This window comes from Ranitomeya variabilis, chromosome 6 (genome assembly GCF_051348905.1).
Source record: "Ranitomeya variabilis isolate aRanVar5 chromosome 6, aRanVar5.hap1, whole genome shotgun sequence".
Taxonomy (NCBI): domain Eukaryota; kingdom Metazoa; phylum Chordata; class Amphibia; order Anura; family Dendrobatidae; genus Ranitomeya; species Ranitomeya variabilis.
Window position 1 is genome coordinate 292,705,058 of NC_135237.1, and position 21,527 is coordinate 292,726,584.

General features: G+C 41.4%; 1 protein-coding gene across 1 annotated transcript in view; it reads right to left on the bottom strand.

Moving 5' to 3' along the window:
- Positions 1-21,527, bottom strand: part of CDH18 (cadherin 18) — a 1,155,399-nt gene that overhangs the window by 369,777 nt on the left and 764,095 nt on the right. The gene's annotated exons all lie outside the window — the stretch shown is intronic.

The window sequence follows — 21,527 nt, forward strand, 5'->3', positions numbered from 1 at the left end:
AAAAGCCCACTTCATGGCCAAAAGCTCCCGATTCCCAATATCATAATTCCGCTCGGCGGGCGAAAATTTACGAGAAAAAAAAGCACAAGGTTTCATCACGGAGCAGTCGGAACTTCTTTGCGACAAAACCGCCCCAGCTCCGATTTCAGAAGCGTCGACCTCAACCTGAAAAGGAAGAGCAACATCAGGCTGACGCAACACAGGGGCGGAAGAAAAGCGGCGCTTAAGCTCCCGAAAGGCCTCCACAGCAGCAGGGGACCAATCAGCAACATCAGCACCCTTCTTAGTCAAATCAGTCAATGGTTTAACAACATCAGAAAAACCAGCAATAAATCGACGATAAAAGTTAGCAAAGCCCAAAAATTTCTGAAGACTCTTAAGAGAAGAGGGTTGCGTCCAATCACAAATAGCCCGAACCTTGACAGGATCCATCTCGATGGAAGAGGGGGAAAAAATGTATCCCAAGAAGGAAATCTTTTGAACCCCAAAAACGCACTTAGAACCCTTCACACACAAGGAATTAGACCGCAAAACCTGAAAAACCCTCCTGACCTGCTGGACATGAGAGTCCCAGTCATCCGAAAAAATCAGAATATCATCCAGATACATGATCATAAATTTATCCAAATAATCACGGAAAATGTCATGCATAAAGGACTGAAAGACTGAAGGGGCATTTGAAAGGCCAAAAGGCATCACCAAATACTCAAAGTGGCCCTCGGGCGTATTAAATGCGGTTTTCCACTCATCCCCCTGCTTAATTCGCACCAAATTATACGCCCCACGGAGATCTATCTTAGAGAACCACTTGGCCCCCTTTATGCGAGCAAACAAATCAGTCAGCAGTGGCAACGGATATTGATATTTAACCGTGATTTTATTCAAAAGCCGATAATCAATACACGGCCTCAAAGAGCCATCTTTCTTAGACACAAAGAAAAAACCGGCTCCTAAGGGAGATGACGAAGGACGAATATGTCCCTTTTCCAAGGACTCCTTTATATATTCTCGCATAGCAGCATGTTCAGGCACAGACAGATTAAATAAACGACCCTTAGGGTATTTACTACCCGGAATCAAATCTATGGCACAATCGCACTCCCGGTGCGGAGGTAATGAACCAAGCTTAGGTTCTTCAAAAACGTCACGATAGTCAGACAAGAATTCAGGAATCTCAGAGGGAATAGATGACGAAATGGAAACCAAAGGTACGTCCCCATGCATCCCCTTACATCCCCAGCTTAACACAGACATAGCGTTCCAGTCGAGGACTGGGTTATGAGATTGCAGCCATGGCAATCCAAGCACCAACACATCATGTAGATTATACAGCACAAGAAAGCGAATAATCTCCTGATGATCCGGATTAATTCGCATAGTTACTTGTGTCCAGTATTGTGGTTTATTACTAGCCAATGGGGTGGAGTCAATCCCCTTCAGAGGTATAGGAGTTTCAAGAGGCTCTAAATCATACCCACAGCGTTTGGCAAAGGACCAATCCATAAGACTCAAAGCGGCGCCAGAGTCGACATAGGCATCCGCGGTAATAGATGATAAAGAACAAATCAGGGTCACAGATAGAATAAACTTAGATTGAAAAGTGCCAATTGAAACTGACTTATCAAGCTTCTTAGTACGCTTAGAGCATGCTGATATAACATGAGTTGAATCACCACAATAAAAGCACAACCCATTTTTTCGTCTAAAATTCTGCCGTTCGCTTCTGGACAGAATTCTATCACATTGCATATTCTCTGGCGTCTTCTCAGTAGACACCGCCAAATGGTGCACAGGTTTGCGCTCCCGCAGACGTCTATCGATCTGGATAGCCATTGTCATGGACTCATTCAGACCCGCAGGCACAGGGAACCCCACCATAACATCCTTAACGGCATCAGAGAGACCCTCTCTGAAATTCGCCGCCAGGGCGCACTCATTCCACTGAGTAAGCACAGACCATTTACGGAATTTTTGGCAGTATATTTCAACTTCATCTTGCCCCTGAGCTAGGGACATCAAGGCTTTTTCCGCCTGAAGCTCTAAATGAGGTTCCTCATAAAGCAACCCCAAGGCCAGAAAAAACGCATCCACATTGAGCAACGCAGGATCCCCTGGAGCCAATGCAAAAGCCCAATCTTGAGGGTCGCCCCGGAGCAAGGAAATCACAATCCTGACCTGCTGAGCAGGATCTCCAGCAGAGCGAGATTTCAGGGACAAAAACAACTTGCAATTATTTTTGAAATTTTGAAAGCAAGATCTATTCCCCGAGAAAAATTCAGGCAAAGGAATTCTAGGTTCAGATATAGGAACATGAACAACAAAATCTTGTAAATTTTGAACTTTCGTGGTGAGATTATTCAAACCTGCAGCTAAACTCTGAATATCCATTTTAAACAGGTGAACACAGAGCCATTCCAGGATTAGAAGGAGAGAGAGAGAGGAAGGCTGCAATATAGGCAGACTTGCAAGTGATTCAATTGAAAGCACACTCAGAACTGAAGGAAAAAAAAAAAAAAAAAAAAAATTTCAGCAGACTTTTTTTTTCTCTCCTTTCTCTGCCAATTAATTTAACCCTTTGTGGTCGCCGGTCAAACTGTTATGGTTCTCAATGGCAAGAGAACATAGCCCAGCATACATAGGAACTAGCTCTTGGAAGGATGGAAACTTAAACTGACCATGAACTAAACCTGCCGCACAACTAACAGTAGCCGGGTAGCGTAGCCTGCGTTTTATCCCTAGACGCCCAGCGCCGGCCGGAGGACTAACTAATCCTGGCAGAGGAAAATATAGCCCTGGCTCACCTCTAGAGAAATTTCCCCAAAAGGCAGACAGAGGCCCCCACATATATTGGCGGTGATTTAAGATGAAAATGACAAACGTAGTATGAAAATAGGTTTAGCAAAATCGAGGTCCGCTTACTAGATAGCAGGAAGACAGAAAGGGTACTTTCATGGTCAGCTGAAAACCCTATCAATACACCATCCTGAAATTACTTTAAGACTCTAGTATTAACTCATAACATCAGAGTGGCAATTTCAGATCACAAGAGCTTTCCAGACACAGAAACGAAACTGCAGCTGTGAACTGGAACAAAATGCAAAAAACAAACAAGGACAAAAGTCCGACTTAGCTGGAAGTTGTCTGGTAGCAGGAACATGCACAGAAAGGCTTCTGATTACAATGTTGACCGGCATGGAAGTGACAGAGGAGCAAGGTTAAATAGCGACTCCCACATCCTGATGGGAACAGGTGAACAGAGGGGATGATGCACACAAGTTCAATTCCACCAGTGGCCACCGGGGGAGCCCAAAATCCAATTTCACAACACTCCCCTATACACAGCATGATGCTCTCTTATACACAGTATACTGACCCCTTAGTAGCCTCCAAACTGATGGCTCCAACACTGTAATCCCCACACTGTATGATGCCCCTCTAGATAGCCTCCATATAGTATAATGTACCAGATCATCCTCAATATAGTATAATGTACCAGAAAGTCCTCAATATAGTGTAATGCACTCCCCATGGGCCTACTCTATATTGTATAGTGCACCCCCATAGGCAGACTCTATAGCACAAGGCAGCACCCATAGGCAGACCCTGTAGTATAAGGTAGCACCCACAGGCAGACCGTGTAGTATAAATCTGCACCCCTACAGGCAGACCCTGCGCTGCACTCTCAGATACAGTTACAGTAGCATAGTTTAAGGTGGGCCCCGAGAGCATGGGGTCCGGGGCGCCCGCACCCTCTGCTACGCTACTGATGATAGGGAACAGCACAGGAAGAACAGCCTGCAAATGATACAGTGATAGAGTGATCTGAAAGGTAAGAGGAGAACCAAGAGAAACTGTTTCTTTCAGGCCTAAAGTGCAGAGCAAAGTGAGGAGGAGCTGGAGAGCCACAGTGTCAAATCCAGGTGAGAGATCCAGCAGAATCTGCAAGAAATAGTGCCCATTACATTTAGCTGTTAATAGATCATTACATAGTAACATAGTTTTTAAGGTTGAAGGAAGACTTTAAGTCCATCTAGTTCAACCCATAGCCTAACCTAACATGCCCTAACATGTTGATCCAGAGGAAGGCAAAAAAAAACCATGTGGCAAAGAGTAAGCTCCACATTGGGGAAAACAATTCCTTCCCGACTCCACATACGGCAATCAGACTAGTTCCCTGGATTAACACCCTAACAAGGAATCTAGCATATATACCCTGTAACATTATACTTTTCAAGAAAGGCATCCAGTCCCCTCTTAAATTTAAGTAATGAATCACTCATTACAACATCATATGGCAGAGAGTTCCATAGTCTCACTGCTCTTACAGTAAAGAATCCGCGTCTGTTATTATGCTTAAACCTTCTTTCCTCCAGACGTAGAGGATGCCCCCTTGTCCCTGTCTCAGGTCTATGATTAAAAAGATCATCAGAAAGGTCTTTCTACTGTCCCCTCATATATTCATACATTAACATAAGATCACTCCTTAGCCTTCGCTTTTCCAAACTAAATAGCCCCAAGTGTAATAACCTATCTTGGTATTGCAGACTCCCCAGTCCTCTAATAGCCTTGGTCGCTCTTCTCTGCACCCGCTCTAGTTCAGCTATGTCTTTCTTATGCACCGGAGACCAGAACTGTACACAGTTTTCCAAGTGTGGTCGAACTAGTGACTTGTATAGAGGTAAAATTATGTTCTCCTCGTGAGCATCTATGCCTCTTTTAATGCATGCCATTACTTTATTTGCCTTTGTAGCAGCTGCCTGACACTGGCCACTAAATGTGAGTTTGTCATCCACCCATACACCCAGGTCTTTTTCATTGACGGTTTTGCCCAGAGTTTTAGAATGAAGCACATAGTTATACATCTTATTACTTCTACCCAAGTGCATGACCTTACATTTATCCCCATTAAAGCTTATTTGCCATTTATTAGCCCAAGCTTCTAGTTTACACAAATCATCCTGTAATATAAAATTGTCCTCTTCTGTATTGATTACCCTGCAGAGTTTAGTGTCATCTGCAGATATTGAAATTCCACTCTGTATGCCCCCTACAAGATCATTAATAAATATGTTAAAAAAAGAGGGCCCGATACTGACCCCTGTGGTACCCCACTGCTAACCGCGACCCAGTCCGAGTGTGCTCCATTAATAACCACCCTTTGTTTCCTATCCCTGAACCAGTTCTTTACCCACTTACACATATTTTCCCCTATCCCAATTATTCCCCTATAGAGACTTTAGAAAGAATAATTTCAATAGAGTGTAAAGAACGGAAACCAGATTGTAAAGGCTCAAGAAGAGATAGCGATTAGATAAATGGACAAAGTGTTCTAGGATTTTAGAGATAATGGGGAGATGAGAGAATTTTTTCTGAATCTATCATAGCACTTTTGGACAAGCGTTAGGTGTTTTTTGTAAAGGGCTTATGATGGCATGTTTCAATGTGGAGGGAAAATGTTTGAAAAAAAGAGAGAGGTTAAATATTTTTGTTAGGTGGGCAGTAACAGCCAGGAAAGAGAGACTAAGGGTATGTTTCCACGTTCAGGAAACGCTGCTTGTTTGACGCTGCGCAGCGCTGCAGCGTCAAACAAGCAGCGTCCAGATGTTCCAGCATAGTGGAGGGGATTTTATGAAATCCCGTCTCCACTATGCGTGGAAACCCGCACTCGGCGGCCCTGCGACTACGGACATGCTGCGCGTCTTTTCAGATCGCAGCATGCCCGTACACCTTGCGGGGACGCAGGGCCCTATGGGACAGAGCGATCATCCCGGATGTGAAGAGTTAACACATCCGGCATGATCGCGTCCCATTAAGGGGGCGGGGCTTAGCGCCGAGCGGCTTCGCCGCTGCGGCGATCCCGCCGCCCATCCGTACCGTGGTGTCATACCCTAAAGGAGATCTGATGGATTAAGGTAATTGGTGCAAAAATAAGTGAGGAACCCGATAACTTCTTCTTTAGTGACAGGTAAAGATAGAAAGTGAACTTGAGGTGCAGCAGTAAAGAAGATCAGGATATCCTGACAGAAATGGTTGATTGTTTCTTGGAAATAAATAGCCAGATTGGCAGCACAACTCTTCTTCCATGAATGGTAAATGTGTGAGTGGTTGTTTCAACAGTATTTTGCACCTTAGCTGACTCAGTCTTTATCATATGGCTGCATTTTTTCTGTGATGTAGGGACTCATAAGACAATGACAACCTTTGATGTGGGTTGCAAGCTTGTGTATTGTTGGCCAAAATATCAAGCAATACCTCATGTATCTGTTACAATTTTACTATTTTTTTGTTGAAAATGTTTCCATCTTTTCATTGGTGAAACCAGCTATTCAGTGTGGTTGGGGGAACTTGTGGTGGCTGCCATTGTAGGGTGCACTAACATAATTTTGAGCAGCCCACCTAATCTAGAAGTATGGGAGTGACCAATAGGCTGCAATCCAAATGTATTTCTGGCATATATCCACCCTTAGTCATAGTGAATTTACTGTGACTAAGAGTGGTTCCACACTAGAAACACATCTGTTGTTTTATGGAGTATATACAATACTACAATATGCTGTTTTTTAAATTAAGATGTAATACATTTTGGATATTTTTATACAAGGAATTGGTGTGTGCAGTCATCTCTACTCATTTGTTTTTAAAAAGTTGGGGGAAGAAACCAACTTAGAGTTTGATACAGATTAAAAATGTCTCTCCATATGACACTCCAGGTCTTTAACCTCTTAACCTCACAGCCTCTTTTCATCTTCCTGACCAGGCCAATTTTTTCAATTCTGACCAGTTTCAATTTATGGGGTAATAACTCTGGAACACTTCAATGGATCCTAGTGATTCAGATGGTAAAATTTGTTCTATGCGACTTTCGTACATTTGTGAAAACCTGCACCCCTCAAGGTGCACAAGCCACATTCAAGAAGTTTATTACCCCTTCATTTTTTGCAATATGGAAGGAAAAAAATGAGCATTTACCCTTTTTTCACAAAAATGTTACTTTAGACTCATTTTTTTACTTTCACAAGGGTAACAGGAGAAAATGGATTCCAAATTTTGTTTTGTAATTTCTCCTGAGCACGTTGATACAACATATGTGGGGGATAACTACTGTTTGGTGCACGGCTGTGCTATGAAGTAAAGGAGTGCCTTCTTGAATGCTGGAATCATTAACGGACACCATGTCAAATTTGGAAAGCCCTGATGTGCCTAAAGAGTGTACAAAAAGGTTGCACTCTATCATGCTAAAGCATGTCAATGTGAAATATATGAAATATGAATAGCAATACAGCTTTTGAATATTAGGAAAAAACATTTTTTCAGATGCTTAGCAAAAAATTTGATCAAATTACATCTGCCCATCAACCATCACCAAGGTGGTCTCAAAAATTGATGGGTACCTATGTGTGTGAACACCTCTCTTAGGCTGATGTCTGAATTTCTTGGTGAATGTGGATACTTCTGTCAGCAATGCCTGCATTTATGGGTAAGTAGGAACCTGCTATAAATAAAATCACTACATGTTGAAGGGTGGAGTATTCAGTCAGTAAGCTAACATACAAATGACAAAAAACTGACTGGCACATCCAGACTAGTGTGAAAAGGTACATACCAAGAGGAGCTACCTCCAAGTACAATACACAAAAAAAGGTGGCACTATATAATGCTAAGGCATGTCAATGTGAAATATATGAAATATATGAAATATAAATAGCAATACGGCTAAATGTACAGTAATATATTATAGTTGTAACATTAAGAAAGTGCTGGAGAATGTTTTAGGAGATGGCAGAACAGGCCAGAGGGCCACACAGTACGGAAAGGCACAGAACGATTAGGAACAGCAGAATGCGGTCGGCCACCACTTGGTGGAGAATCCGGGGCCTAGTGCTCGAATTAGGATAGAGGAAACTTTTTCATCTCCCAGTGAAGGGGAGCCAGAGAGGGAACCAGTATGTGAAAGTGGACGGAGGAATATGGGGACCCCAGAGCCAGGAACAGCATCTCAGAGGCTAGAGGAGCCAGTATTGAGAAGGGAGAAGGAAAGCTCAGGCTGAATATGGGACCACAGAACCAGCAAGTAGATCTCAGAGGCTAGAGGAGCCAATATTGAGAGAGAAAGCTCAGGCTGAAATTATGAACTTGTGCTATACTGGAACTGCCATGGATTCTTTGTTATCAAGTAAAGTTGCACTGTTAAAGTAGAATACAGTGTCTGATCCTAAGTGTGTGATATCGTCTAGAGACGGGACTATGGGATCAGCAGTATCTGCAAATGCAAATGTGAGTCTTGTGCAATACTCCCACATGACACAACAGACAGGACATTACATTTCCTTTGCAGGGTGCAAGGGTGTGGGAACACAATAGCCCCTCATCATGACTACCACCATGGCCATCTCACAGTTGAAGAATTGGTTTACACATTACTATTCTGGTATAACTGATTAGGAGACTTTATTCTTCGGGTTGGTGTGATTACAGTGATACTAAATTTATAACTTTTTTTATGTTTGGCTGCTGTCACACAAGAAAGGATGCTTTTTATTGAAAAAACAAGTTTTTGCATCCCCATATTTAGATACAGGGCCAGCTCTAGGTTTTCATGGGCCCTGGGCGAAAGAGTCCCAGTGGGCCCCTTTAGCACATACCACAAATCATAATGCACCGATACGGCAGAGGAATAAAGGTATAGTACAATGGCAAAGATTTCACTTACTTTTACATTACATGAGTGATATCTATTGTACATTCTACATTAGCTCAGAAACCGGACAGTATAGTCCTCTATACAGAATAATGAGCCCCATATATTGCTAAAAACAGAATAATGAGCCCCATGTATTGCTCCATACAGTATAATGGCCCCATATAGTGCTCCATACAGTATAATTGGCACCACATAGTCCTCTATACAGAATAATGAGCCCATATATTGCTCCAAACAGAATAATGAGCCTCATATAATGCTCTATACAGTATAATGGGCACCACAGAGTGCTCCATACAGAATGAGCCGCGTATATTGCTCCATACAGAATTGACCCCATATAATGCTCCATACAGTATAGTGAGCCACATATAATTCTCCATACAGTATATGATGGGCCCCATCTATTGCTCCATATATAATGGGCCTCACATAATGCTCCATACAGTATATGATCGGCCCCATACAGTATACGGAGTCCCATATATTGCTCCATACAGAATGGGCCCCATATTACGCTCCATACAGAAAGGTCCCATATAATACTCCTTACAGAATGGGTCTCATATAATGCTCCAAAAATAATTGGCCCCATAAGATGCTCGATGTATAATGGGCCTCATATAATGCTCCATATATAATTGGCCATATAAAATGCTCCATATATAATTAGTCCCATAAGATGCTTCATATATTATTGGCCCCATATACTGCTCCATATGTAATTGGCCCCATATACTGCTCCATATTGAATTGGCTTCATAAGATGCTCCATATTACAGTAAATTGACCCCATATAAAGCTCCCTATAGAATTGGCTTCATAAGATGCTCCCTATATTATTGGCCCCATAAGATGCTCCATATAGAATTAGCCCCATATAATGCTCCATATATGGGCCCCTTCTGATGGTCCCCATATATTGCTCCAAATATTTAAAAAAAATGAAATTCTCACCTCTTGTTGCTTGACGCTGCTCTGCTCTGGACTCCTCACCATTGGCGTCTTCCTGCTCTTTGCTGCGACTGCCCAGGCAGAGGGCGCGCACTGGTGATGTCATCGCGCCCTCTGACCTGAACGTCACAGTCAGGGGATGGAAGACGCTGCAGTGCTGGAACCGGGAGAGGAAAGTATCGCAAGTGCTGGGGCCCGGAGCAAGTGGGTAGGAGCCCCGGCACTTGCCTGGGTGCGCCGGGTGCTGACGCCATCCCTGTTTAGTTAGCTATAATGTTTCCATATGTTGTGTGACAGAGCCATGTGACAGCTTGTTTTTTGCCGGCTGGGTTTATTGGTATCATTTTCAGATATATGACATTTTTTGATCGTTTTCTATTGTGATTTTTGGGATGCAGAATGAACAAAATCCAGCAATTCAGGAATTTTTGTTGTTGTTTTTTTAGGTAATTCCGCATGTGGTAATTTGATAAGGCAGCTTTATTCTTCAGTTCAGTACAGTTACAGCAATATCTCATTTATATAGTTTTTTTATGTTTTGCTGCTTTGCATAATAAAAACTATTTTATAGAAAAAATATTTTTGCTTTATTCTTTTTTAGTTTTTTTGCTAATGTATCTGTATGGCTGCTTGTTTTTTGCAGGCCAAGATTACCTTTTCAGCTATATCATATTTATTTACACTCACCTTTTTTATTGTGTATAATTCCACTTTTTGTTAGGCAATATTATGATAAAGCTTAGTTTTTTCCTTTGTTTTTTATCTATTTTTTAACTATGTTCATTGAAGGGATTAACTAGTTCGACAGTTTTATAGGATGGGTCGTTCCAGATGCGGCTATACCAAATATGTGTATATTTTTGTTTATTTTTGTTTTTACATAAATATATGTATTTTTTCGACTAACATTTTTTTTTTTTAATTTGGTGTTTTTTAAAAATATTTTTGCAAGTTTAATTAACTTTTTTTTACTTTTTTCCATGGTCCCTGTAAGGGACATCAACTTTATCCTGACAGATCCCTGATCTAATACTTTGCAATGTTTCTGCATTGCAGGGTATTAAATCGGCATCTCTCACACAGGGAGGAGGCGTGTCAGCTCCTGCACTGAGCATAAGCTGACAGGCTGCCATCCCATCTTTTGGCCTGTGATCACCATGGAGATCATTGGCACAATCGCGTTGTGCCGATGGGAGCACCCTCCTGTGATGCTCCTTGATGTCGCTTTTGAGAGCAGCATAAGAAGGGTTAAAAGCCCATGATCATTGCTTGCACAGATCATTGGCATTGCTGCAGGGTGTCAGCTCTCATGAAGAGCTAACACATGCATTTGATCTTGGCGGCATTCAGCATGACCCTGCATGATCATCACACAGTACATATACGGTGGTTTGCGGGAATGTGGCTCCCGCAATGCCGTATATTTACTGCCCGTGTCAGGAAGGGGTTAAACTATGGAACATTTAATAGAAAAACATAAATGGCTGCAAACATGGAACTAGGGTCTTTTTCCTGCTACCTATAGTTTAGACAGTATTACTCGAGTGACAATTTCCCTTTAAGGATTGATTCTTATGTATATAAAAGAGAAATATACAGAGACCAGCTGATTGAACAGCTCAGCCCAGTCAGACAGCTCCATCACAGCGAGCCAGTGCAATGACAATGATCTGATCCTCTCTCTTCACTTTGACAGCAGTGACAGCTCCTTTACAGGGATCCAGTGCTAAGACAATGCTCTGTTCCTCTCTCCCTCACATTGACAGCACTGACAGCTCCATCACAGGGAGCAAGCACTATGACAATGCTCTGATACTCTCTCCCTCACTTTGTCAGCCCTTACAGCTCCATCACAGGGAGAGAGCTCTATGACAATGCTCTGATCCTCTTTCCCTCACTGTGACAGCCCTGACAGCTCCATTACCACTATAGATGTGGTGTGAGGTTGCTTTCCACAGATGAGTGGACACAGGATCACTGTTCTGTCACTTTTAATGCTGGCTTGATGAAATAGGTCAGTGCTAGGGCAGATACTGACAGCCAATGAGTGTGCAGTGGGTGAGCACATTTCGGAGCCAGCTGACTGTAAAGCAAAATCTACAATGGAATGGTTCACAAATAAACGTATACAGGTGTTAGAATGGCCAAGTCAGGAAGAGCAAGTTAAGTGCTGCTGTGACAGATTGACATCGGCATTTAACTAGTTACTATCCGCAGGTGGATTGCGATTTCACCTGCAGCTGTTGCGGGCACATGTCAGCTGTATAGATCAGCTGACATGTGCCTGGAAAGGTACGGGCTCAGCGGCGGAGCATGCAGCAAACATGGGGAGTCCGATATCAGCATACTGTTACGCCTGATGTCAGATAGGGCGTAAATGTAACATACCCGCTGTCAAATTAGCAGGTGCTACATCTGAGTCCCTACAGTATCTGCTGATAATTGCATGAAAACAAGTATATTATCACTAGTGTTGAGCGATACCGTCCGATACTTGAAAGTATCGGTATCGGAAAGTATCGGCCGATACCGGCAAAATATCGGATCCAATCCGATACCGATACCCGATACCAATACAAGTCAATGGGACTCATGTATCGGACGGTATTCCTGATGGTTCCCAGGGTCTGAAGGAGAGGAAACTCTCCTTCAGGCCCTGGGAACCATATAAATGTGTAAAAGAAAGAATTAAAATAAAAAATATCGCTATACTCACCTGTCCGACGCAGCCGGGACCTCACCGAGGGAACCGGCAGCGTTGTTTGTTTAAAATTCGCGCTATTACTTGGTTACGTGAATTCCCGGCTTGTGATTGGTCAGGTCGGCCATGTTGCCGGGACGCGGACCAATCACAGCAAGCCGTGACGAAATTACGTCACGGCTTGCTGTGATTGGTCCGCGTCCCGGCAATATGGCCGCCCTGACCAATCACAAGCCGTGACGTCACGGGAGGCTGGACACGCGCTCATTTTAAAATGGGCGCGTGTCCAGCCTCCCGTGACGTCACGGCTTGTGATTGGTTGCGCCGCGGTCAACCAATCACAAGCCGGGAGGCTGGACGCGCTCATTTTAAAATGGGCGCGTGTCCAGCCTCCCGTGACGTCACGGCTTGTGATTGGTTGCGCCGCGGTCAACCAATCACAAGCCGGGAGGCTGGACGCGCTCATTTTAAAATGGGCGCGTGTCCAGCCTCCCGTGACGTCACGGCTTGTGATTGGTTGCGCCGCGGTCAACCAATCACAAGCCGGGAGGCTGGACGCGCTCATTTTAAAATGGGCGCGTGTCCAGCCTCCCGTGACGTCACGGCTTGTGATTGGTCAGGGCGGCCATATTGCCGGGACGCGGACCAATCACAGCAAGCCGTGACGTAATTTCGTCACGGCTTGCTGTGATTGGTCCGCGTCCCGGCAACATGGCCGACCTGACCAATCACAAGCCGGGAATTCACGTAACCAAGTAATAGCGCGAATTTTAAACAAACAACGCTGCCGGTTCCCTCGCTGAAGTCCCGGCTGCGTCGGAGAGGTGAGTATAGCGATATTTTTTATTTTAATTCTCTCTTTTACACATTTTAACATTAATGTTGTTGCGATACCCGATACCCGATACCACAAGAGTATCGGAATCCCGGTATCGGAATTCCGATACAGCAAGTATCGGCCGATACCCGATACTTGCAGCATCGGAATGCTCAACACTAATTATCACTTAACCTGTGTAAACATTCACACATGTCTCAATATTTCCTTTAATTTACATTTTAGTTTATACCTAATTTGAATTCATGCTTTTCTGAAATAGGAAGCTGCCACAAAGTAGTCTTTCAAGAGTTATGGATGCATTTGACTGTATTGTTGCCAAAATATGTTTAGACGTTTAGAGCATATAATTAGTTTATAAATAGCAAAACAATCCCTAGGCATTTAATAGGCATATGTTGCTAAATATTAAGGGCCATAAGTGCAAATAATACTTCAAGTAATTGTAATATCATGCACACAGCTTAAAGTTCAAGAAACAATTTATCTGCATTTAACCTACAGCAGTAAAATAACAGAACAAATATATCTGTTTAGATTTCACAGATTCTACAGTTTTGCATCACATCATTTTCTAAAGGACTGAGACAGAAATAAAAGTGTCAAAATGTATCAACTGAGTAGTGTCACCAAACTGTGATAAAACACATCTGAGCATACAGAAGTTCTATTGTTGAAAAGGCACAAATGACATCTCAAAACTTGTTATACAGTAATTTCAAACAAGTAACGTCGACAACAAAGTTTCTATATTCCAGTTATAATAAACCTAAAGCTTCTTCTTTTTTTTCTATTCAATATCTATAAATGTAAAATATTGTACTGCCCCTTTAAAAAATCAAAAGGAGAAATACTTGAGTGAGTAAACCTGCTTAACTCCTTAATGCCCAATGACGGGTATAGCCTGTCTTGGCAGTGTGTCAGTTCCACCAGGATGGGCTATGTCAAGTATTTAAACTGTCATTGCATGTAAACACACAGTAAAAATTCCGTGCCGACACCTGACACTGACAGCAAAGAGGCATGGGAAGAGGTGTAGGGACTCATGCCGTGGGTACGTGCACCCAAATCGCTGTAATCGGCCAGTCAATGTGACTGACTGACCAATCACAGCATGGAGATGCTGAAATATCACAACTTTCTGCCCAATCAGTGCTGCAGCTCAGCTTTTCCAGTGGTTGAGCTTCTGCTCTCACAGAAAGGAGCAGTGTCAGTGCCAGCCCTGGCTGTTACCACCCTAAATGCTGCAATCGAGAGCAATCGCAACATTCAGGAGGCAGGCAGAAGAACATGAGCTCCCCCTGCCTTTAGATAGGCAGGTAGATAGACCTCATGGGGGTCTGATCATTGGTGATCTGGGGTCATCATGATGACCCCCACGTCACCAAGCTATGGAAAGCTTCTAAGACCATGCTCACAGCATCATGTAAGAAGATTTCTACCGCTCTGGCAAAAATTAGGAGACCACTGCAAAATGTTCAGTTCGTCTGATTTTTCTCTTTATAGGTATATTTTTGAGTAAAATGTAAATTGTTCTGTTATTCTATAAACTTCTGACAACATGTTTCTAAATTTCCAAGCAATACATTTTGTATTTTTTTTCTGAAAAAGAAAAATGGTCAAAATAATAAAAACAGTGCTTTCAGACCTCAAATAATGCAAAGAAAACAAGTTCATAATCATATAAAACAACAATACTAATGTTTTAACTCAGGAACAGTTCAGAAATCAATATTTTGTGGAATAACCATGATTTTTAATCACAGCTTTCATGTGTCTTGGCATGATTTCCACCAGTCTTTCACACTGCTTCTGGTGCAAAAATATAAGCAGTTCTTTGTTTGATGGCTTGTGACTATCCATCATCCTCTTGATTATATTTCAGAGGTTTTCAATGATATTCAGGTTTGGAGATTGGGCTGCCCATAACAGGGTTTTGATGTGGTGGTCTCTTAATTTTTGCCAGAGCTGTGTATTGGTATAATGCATTGCAATGCGGGTGCATAGCACTGTATTATACATGCAAGCAGAATAAAGAAAAAGTGAAAATCCCATATTGAAATTTTAAAAAAGTTTTAAAAAAAGTTACTAAATAAAAATAATAATAATAAAATATTACACTAATAAATACACATTTTTATGGTTAAAAAAATTAAATAAACCAAAAAAAGTAAAAATGTTTGATATTGCCACTTTCTGAACAATTTGATCTATAAAATTGTCACACTAGTTAACCCCAGTGAACACTGTAGAAAAAAAAAACAAAAAAAAATTTGCATCATACTGCTTGGAAAAAGTGAAATAAAAAAGAAATAAAACATGATCAAAATGACAAATGTAAATAAAAATGGCATAGCTGAGAAATACACCTTGTCCCGCAAAAAACAAGCTGACAAACAGCTCCATCAGCAAAAAAAAAATAAAAAGTTATAGCTCTTAGAATAAAGCAATGCAAAAATATTTTTTTTTTCTATAAAAGTTTTTATTGTGTAAAAGCACCAAAACATGAAAAAAATATAAACTGGGTATTGCTATAATGAACTGACCCAAAGAATAAAGCTGCCTTATCAATTTTACAATATGTGAAATGGAAAAAAACAATTCCTGAATTGCTGTTTTTGTTAATTCCACCTCCACAAAAATTAGAATAGAAAACGATCAAAAAATTTCATGTGACCAAAAATGGTACCAATGCTGGGAGCGCAGCCTCAGTGAGTAGCGGTGACATCATCGAGGTTACTGCTGGTCAATGAGGCTCCATTCCCAGCTGGGTTTAACTGTGGTGACCTCAGGGATATCACTGCAAGCACCGTGAGAACGTCTCATGGTGCAGAGGCGAGTTCATCGCAGTTCAAATTCACTGCAGTGAAATTCTCCCGGTGAACTTCAGTGAACTTGCCTCTGCACTGTGAGAGTTTTTCTCACTGTGCTAGTGGGTATCTCACCAAGGTCATCAAATTTAATTGGCCTGACTGGGAACCCTGCCTCATTGACTGTCAGTAACCTCAATGATGTCACTGCTAGTCACTGAGGCTGCGCTCTCAGCAGTTCATTCATTAGTAGTTCTAAGCCTGAACAGTTGCATCTTGGCACCATCCAGGATGAAAACTGTTTATCCCCCAGACATGGATTATGTCATGGGATAGAATGTTGGACAGGTGAGGGATATGATTTTTTTATTTTTGTTTTTTTTACAGGAGACGAGGGATTCAATGGAATAGGCGCTGACATAAGCATGGTTTAATTTAAATTCATTAAAGAAGTTTGTGTCTTTCTTTCAGCTAGAGAACTTTATTCTGGCTGTATGTTTATTTCTAATATTACTATAGGATTAGTAATGGGTAGGTGTCTTTTAGACACTTCTCCATTACTAATCCATGGGCTTGATGTCACCTGACAATACAAAGGTGACACCAACCCCACAAATATTACCGCAATTACCACTGCAACAGGGCAAGTGGAAAAAGCGAGACAAAGCACAAGAACTGGCGCATCTAATAGATGTGCTTTTTCTGGGGCAGCCGCAGGCTGCTATTTTTAGACTGAGGGGTCAATAGCCATTGCCCCTTACCAACCTGAGCATACTAGCCCACAGCTGTCTGCTTTAGCTTGGCAGGTTGTCAAAATTGGAGGGGACCGAGCCAATTCTTGCCACTGATCAAATCTGCTAACTCAGAAATCAATGGGATCAGGCCTTAGGGTATCTGTTTGAGATAGAACACAGTTTATTATTGAACCTATCTATTCACTGAAGTGTATCATGTCACAAAAACAGATAAAACATCTGGTTCAGCACATCAAATATACTGTAGAGGCTACTGTAGTAGCTACTTGTTTTAGGCCTAGAAATTGCACAATGGAGAAGGGCTTGGTCTTCAGGGAATACAGAGGGGTCTCCTAGCCTATTGTGTGGTGGCTGGTGCCAAAAAAAAATCACAAAACAGGTAACACCGTTTATCCTGGTAATATTCCAATTCTTACTCCCTTTGAACTTCATAAAAAAAACCTATTTTGCTTTTAGAACAAGGGTGTAAATATATATCTATCTATCCAACAGTCATTACTTTGCTTTTTTATAGCAATACTCCTGTCATCCACAAAAGCATACAGGTTGCCTTGCACACCAGAATATCAAGTGACCCATTTGGATCACTTACATCACCTTGCTATGAAGGATGTTTCTCAATGACAGCATTGTTTTTGTCATTTTGTTTCTGACTGTCAGCATGGTCCACTGCCTATGCCAACTCAATTATGCCCTCTACATCCATCTGCTGCTGCTTCTTTTCTTTCTTCTCCTCCTCCAGATTCTGCTGCATGTAACATGTACTTTTAGAGTCTCCAATAGACAAATGGCAATGAAGAATATGTGCAAATTGCTGTTCATCCTTCATTCTCGCTTCATATTCTGGTGAGTTATTTTTGCAGGACAAATATGAAGGGGATGACATTGCTGTTTCCACAGTTGTTTGTACTAAAATGTCCGTTGCTTCTTCAAAGGGTTTCAGTGGGCAACACAGGTCCCTCATCAGCTGCCAATGGAAGATCTCAAATTTACCCATGCTTCAGTTTGGATGCTGCATGATATTTTCCATCACCACACATACATATGCAGTGTTTAATTCCATTGAGCTGTGGCAACTCAAATCAGGTGACTCTCTGACAGACCATTCTATTTTTTATAGTATTCAGAAGGGCATGTGTTGCCACATAACAATAGCTGAAATGAGCAAACATTTTTCTGTACATTAACCGGCACCATGCAGGAATATTTCTTAAAAAAATTTGCACAAATAAATGCAAGGTGTGTGCTATGTAGGGAACGTGAAATATTTTGCTTAGCTCTATGGGATCTGGAATGTTCCAGGTATTCTTCAGTCATAAAGAGTGCAGTCCTGGAGCTTGCAATGTTTTAATCTTAGAATAATTAAATAATTTACCATTTTATTCTCAATGAGCTGCTGCATCAACTATTTTTTTCTATTGTCTTCTATGTCTCATCAGGACAAAGTTCTGTGCACCTGTTTCCAAATGGCAGTCATCTGGCTATTTTTTCCTTTTTATTTTTCAATCATGACAATTCCCAGCTGCTGCTGATGGGGAGCCAGGCAGAGTAAGAGTTGCTGCATTATGCTCAGCAACAACTCATATGCTTAATCGTTTGGGCCACCCATGCAATAAAACCGTAAAACTGCAGGAAAATTCCTCTTCAGTGTTTTATCTTGCATGAGAAAAAGGAATAAGGGCAATGTATGGAGTAAACCCTGTGTCCTGTAACTTTCACTATGCCAGAAAACTAGAATTCTAGTTCCTCATAATGGGGGTAGCAACCCTAAAAGTAAATAACTACTCTCTGATGAGACATGTCACATGACTAAGATTTAGAGATGATTGAATCATGCAAAATTCATATCTGCTTGCTCAAGCAACCTTTCACAGGAAATTTATTTTGCAGATAAGTTATTCTCCATGAATTATATGTTCCTCATCTTCAGATGCCAGAGCATAATAAATGTTAAAAAAATAGATATGCTCACCTTAACACCTTATGACTTATCTCTCCTGAAATTTCTGCTTATCACCATCAAACATTCAATCCTTATTGCACCTTCTTATCACCACCATGATCACTGAATCCTTGAGCCTCCTTACACTATGAATCTGGCTCTGATGAGGCCTGGGATGATTCTGTGGACAATGTGCTTGAAGAGGTTTGGGGATTCGAGTTCTCCTGGCAGTGATGAGAAAATGTGATGGGGATCACATGGGGATGGTGAGGAGAGAAGGGGCTAGAGAGATTAGCTGTAAGCTGGAAATTTTCCATTTTTGAGCCTTGTGATGCCCCTTTATGGTTTAAAAAATGGCTGTAATTTTTTTTAATCTACATGAAATTGAATTAGAAAGAATCCACTTTTTTGGGGGAATGCTGATTTTTGTAATTCCACTCGAGTCTATTCACACATCTATTCTTAGAATAGAATGCCAAACCAAACACTTGATTTGCAGAAACATGTTTTTGGATATCTTCCTCTCATCAGTGCAAAGCAATATTTGACTAGGTCACAAAACTGACAGCTGGTCTAAGAGGGAATGTTTCTTCTGGGCCATAAAGTTCTCTTTTTGGAATTTAAATGTACTGATATGCTCTTCAGATAGGAAGAGAACTAGAAAGCAAATGAAGTCTCTGGTCAATCTTTTTCTTCCAAGTCATGTGACAAGACTTTTTAAGGCCATGTGCACACGTTCAGTATTTTTCGCGTTTTTTTCGTGTTTTTTCGCTATAAAAACGTGATAAAAACGCGAAAAAAACGCTAACATATGCCTCCCATTATTTTCAGTGTATTCCGCATTTTTTGTGCAAATGTAGCCTTTTTTTCCGCGAAAAAATCGCATCGCGGAAAAAAAAGCAACATGTTCATTAAAATGCGGAATTGCAGGGGATTCCGCACACCTAGGGGTCTATTGATCTGCTTACTTCCCGCACGGGGCTGTGCCCACGATGCGGGAAGTAAGCAGATTATGTGCGGTTGGTACCCAGGGTGGAGGAGAGGAGACTCTCCTCCACGCACTGGGCACCATATAATTGGTAAAAAAATAAGAATTAAAATAAAAAATAGTCCTATACTCACCCTCTGATGGCCCCCGAAGTGTTCCCGCCTCTGTGCTGCACGCTGGCTTCGGTTCCTGTAGCTGGTGTGCGGTGAAGGACCTTGCCGAATGACGTCACTGTCCTGTGATTGGCCGAGACCGCTCACGTGACCGTGACGTCATGGAAGGCCCTGCGCGCACACACCATCTATACGGAACGGACGCCGGTGAGGAGATCTGATGTCTGCGGGTGAGTATAAGCATTTTTTTTATTTTTTTTATTTTTTTTAAACGTTCTATCTTTTACTATAGATGCTGCAAAAGCAGCATCTATAGTAACAAGTTGGTCACACTTGTCAAACGCTATGTTTGACAAGTGTGACCAACTTGTCAGTCAGTTTTCCAAGCGATGCTACAGATCGCTTGGAAAACTTTAGCATTCTGCAAGCTAATTACGCTTGCAGAATGCTAAAAAAACGCAAAAAAACCGGAAAAAAAACGCAAAAAAAAAATGCGGATTTCTTGCAGAAAATTTCCGGTTTTCTTCAGGAAATTTCTGCAAGAAATCTGCAACGTGTGCACATACCCTAAAGGTTTAATATTGACTTTTATTATTGCTACCTCTAATAGATTGTGCTAAAGTTCTAGAGAAGTGTATGGTTGCTAAATAGGACTATAAAAACATGTAATTAAAAATAAAGCTAAAAAAAATATAAACACCACCACTCACGGGGTGGCTTTACAAAAATGAAATGACAAGAAAAGCGAGGTCAGACTACAGTCACATCAGGCTCCTATTGCTTTCTTTGAATCTTTAAATGATTTTCCCAGACCTAGACTATCAATTCAGTTTTCAGTTGTACACTACAATCTTATTTAAGCATTTCTATTCTGAAGTATAGAGAGCTGGGCACTCTGAACTCATATCTCTAGGCTGTAAAATCCTAAGAGGTCCAATGCTTTTTCTGCCCTCATCCTTTATAGTCCCTTTGATAATATCTTCTGGTTGGATTTGCTCTCCTGGACAATACAAAGTAATGCCTAAATATGGCTGCTCTAGACCATAAAATGTAATTTCATGAGTACACTATATTTTTCGGATTTTTGCAAATTGAATCAGAATTTTTTAAATTTCCGGAAACTTAACTAATTTAATTTGCATCTGGTCAACTCACAGATCTCTAGTATCACTTATACAATGCAGCATCTCTGAAATCGATGTCCAAGCCTTCAAAGTGCATTGCATTATGTGCAAGCATATAAGCTTAGCCTTAATAGCTGTTTCATAGTGCTTTCAAATCATTTATGTAGATTAGGGTTTGGCAGGCTATGAAACATGCCTTTGACTCAGCTCTGTGGGAAGCATCTTATGTTAAAATTCTGCGTATTCCCGTTTCTGTTTCCTCTGAAAACATATGGAAGAGTGAAGGTAAACAAATCAGTTTAATGCAAATCAAATTAGTTTCAAAATTTTGGGATTTCAAAAGATCTAGCAAATTTGAAAAAAAAATGTATTTGCTTAGTGCAAATTCCCAAACTTGCCCCCACCATTTTACACAATGCAAAAGATTGCATCTGGTAAAGACTCACATGACCTTGAAGCTAAGCAAGCTCCCTTATTAAACTTTGCAGAAATCACTTCACATAAGATAACCAATCTAGAGGGGTTATCATGGCTTGTAAACAAGCAGAGGTAGGGAATGCAACACCGATTTTCAGGTTAATCTGGATAATGGAAATATATC